Below are 2,978 nucleotides of genomic sequence, written 5' to 3'. Positions count from 1 at the left end.
CTCTAGCGTAGCTCCATGTGTCTTGTCCACAGGAATGTCTTGCAGGGAGTGAGCGTGTGTCCCGCCTCCAGTGAGCTATTTATCTCCTTAGTGCCTCCAAATGAAGTCATCAAGCTATGACCTGATTGACAGGCTAAACTCCACCCCTTCACTCTTAAGTCTCAAGTTAACAGCAGATTATGTAACTACCACAACTGTAGTCTTTGCTCTCCACCAGCAAGTGCCTGAAGTCCCCTTCTCTTTCAACCCGCAATTCTGTGTCATCTGTATATCACAGGCTGTTAGTGAACCTTACTCCAGTCCTGATACTGTGCTCAGCGTTTCCACTTATCTGCTCAGCATCAGACTGAATAACTATGGTGAAAGGATACAACCTGGACACACACCTTCCTTGATTTTGAATTATACAGTGTTCCCTTGTTCTGTTTCAATGGCCACCTCTTGTTCTTTGTACACATTCTACATGGGCACAATGAGATGTTCTGGAATTTCTTCTCTACGTTGCCTATTGTTTGTTATGATCCACACAGTCCAATGCCTTTACACAGTCAATAGAACACATGAAAACATCTTTCTGGTCTTCTCTGATTTCAGCCAAGATCTATTTGATGTCAGCAATGATATCACATTTTCTTCTGGAGCTGGCTTGAATTTCTGGCAGCTCCCTATTGAAGTACTGCTAATCATTGTTGAATTATCTTCAGCAAAATTTTACTTGCATGTGATGCTGATGGTACTGTTTGATAATTTCTGCATTCTGTGCAAATATGGATCCCTTCTAGTTGGTTGGTCAGGTATCTGTCTTCCAAAATTTTTGGCATTTTGAGTGAATGTCTCCAGTGCTTCATCCGCCTGTTGAAACATTTCAATTCCTATTCCTGTAAATTCCTGGAGGCGTGTTTTTCTCAAATGCCTTCAGTGTAGCTGAGCCCGTACTAGGCTTCAATCCACACAGCTATTGTTAGGGACTGTCCACTGGGTCAACTCATAGTGATCCCCCTGAGTGCATCAGAACTTCATCCCCTTTGGGGTGTTTGAGTCTACACTGGCAGTCACTGTGTATTGTTAAGTGTCTTTCATCCCAGCAGCACAGTGGGGGCAGTGAGGGAAGACATTTCATCCAGTGCGGTATCGGATGATTTTCTATTTTGATCCACAGAGATTTTCTTATCAGCTGATTTTTGGAAATAGAACACCATGCCTTTCTTCCTAGTCTCTCTTGGTCTGGAAGCCCTGCTGAAACTTGTCCACCATGGGAAACCTGCTGGTATTTGAAATGCTGGTGGCATAGCTTCCATCATCACAGCTACGGTATGACAAACTGGCAGTCAGATGGTGACCATCAATATTAGATGTTATTCTATCAGCAACAATGAAGGCCATTAACTTCTCTCTGACCCCTTTCCTGCCTCTGGGCAGTACTCTTTGTAAATGTATGTATTTTCTTTTTATAGACACTCTCCTTCCATGTCAAGTTTTCCATTTCCCATAGGCGTGTGGAGTTTCCTGATGAATTTTGTTGCACATAGACCCAGCTTCTGCTTCCCTACCCTGCTCTTCCCAGCACTCTGGCTGCAGAGGGCGTCTGCCTCTGAGTGGCTTCCCAGTGGACAGGAATGGGGACTCCTCCCTGCTGGGGACCGTGGAGGCCATGCAAACCACATCCTGATCTTATCTCCGCAGCTATTCTTCTTGAGGAATGTCTGAGATTCTTCTGCTATGACTGGAGGACAAACAGGACTTCCTTTTGGGGTTTACTATTTGTCCCAACGCAAGCAGCCTCTCTGAAAGTGCGACCTCAGACCTCCGCCCTGATCCCACAAAGCCACAAGGATGGTTTGTTGGTTCATAGTGATAACCATGGGGGAGGAATAATGATCCCCAGGGTGTGTACCCTGGAGGGGCCACGTTCCTGGGAAGCAGGCAATACCGAGGCCACAGGAGCATGGAGCCACGAAAAGCAGTGGGGGTTGTAAGTGCAGTGCGAGCTCTGGCTGTAGGAGGCACAGGATGCGTATGTTATTGAGAGCATATGCATTTGCTTTTACAGGCATATCCTCCTATTGATAGTAACTCATCTATTTACCGTCAGCATACAAAGCTTCCTTTTTACATCATCTCATTTACGTTTTCTTTTAGTAGATCCTTTTTTAAAAAGAGGGAGAAAGACAGCACTTTCTACTTCCAGAAAGAGTTGGTCTTGGAAACGCACAGGGACAGGGCTACCCTGTCCTTTAGGGTTGCCGTGAGTCGGCATCGACTTATTTGGTGGCAGTAAATTGAGTTTGGGGTTTGGAAGAAGAGTTTTAAGCCAATTCTATGAAATTAGCCATCTGTGCAAACATGCCAAAAATCACAAAGATAGTATGCGAACAGCTGAAGTGTAAAGAATCATGACAAACCAACCTCTGAAAAAGCCTTTCCGTGGCTCTGTATCTTTGCTTAGTCCCTCGGTCTTTCTGAAATAATATCCTCTTCCCTTTTCCTGTGCCTAAATTTGCACCAGCCCCTAGGGTCTCCTCGGAGTCTTCTGCATTCTTCCAGCCAACAGGAGAGCTCCAGTGGGTGGGAGGTGGCATAGGAGATTTTGATGCGGGGCTTGACAGTAGTGCACTCGGTAATTACTGTTGGCTGCCACTGGGTCAGCTCCTGGTGACCCCATGCACAAAGGAACAAAAAAAAACACTGTTGAGCCCATTGTCATCCCATGATGGCTTGCACATTGGATCACTGGGATCCACAGGGCTTTCAGTGGCTGATTTCAGAAGTAGATCACCAGGCCTTTCTTCCTAGATCATCTTAGCTGGCAGTTGTGCTGACATCTGTTCAGGATCAGAGCAGCACACAGCCTCCTTTGACAGACGGGTGGTGGCTGGGCCTGAGTGCTCTTCTACATTCAGGTGACCAGATTTAAAGTGGGACACCATTGACCCGGGGTGGGGTGGGGGTAGGGTCTTGATTAAAAATTTGGTCTGTAT

Source organism: Echinops telfairi, unplaced genomic scaffold (genome assembly GCF_000313985.2).
Source record: "Echinops telfairi isolate 266 unplaced genomic scaffold, ASM31398v2 ScPeMD7_7422;HRSCAF=8460, whole genome shotgun sequence".
Taxonomy (NCBI): domain Eukaryota; kingdom Metazoa; phylum Chordata; class Mammalia; order Afrosoricida; family Tenrecidae; genus Echinops; species Echinops telfairi.
This window is presented reverse-complemented; position numbering follows the sequence as displayed.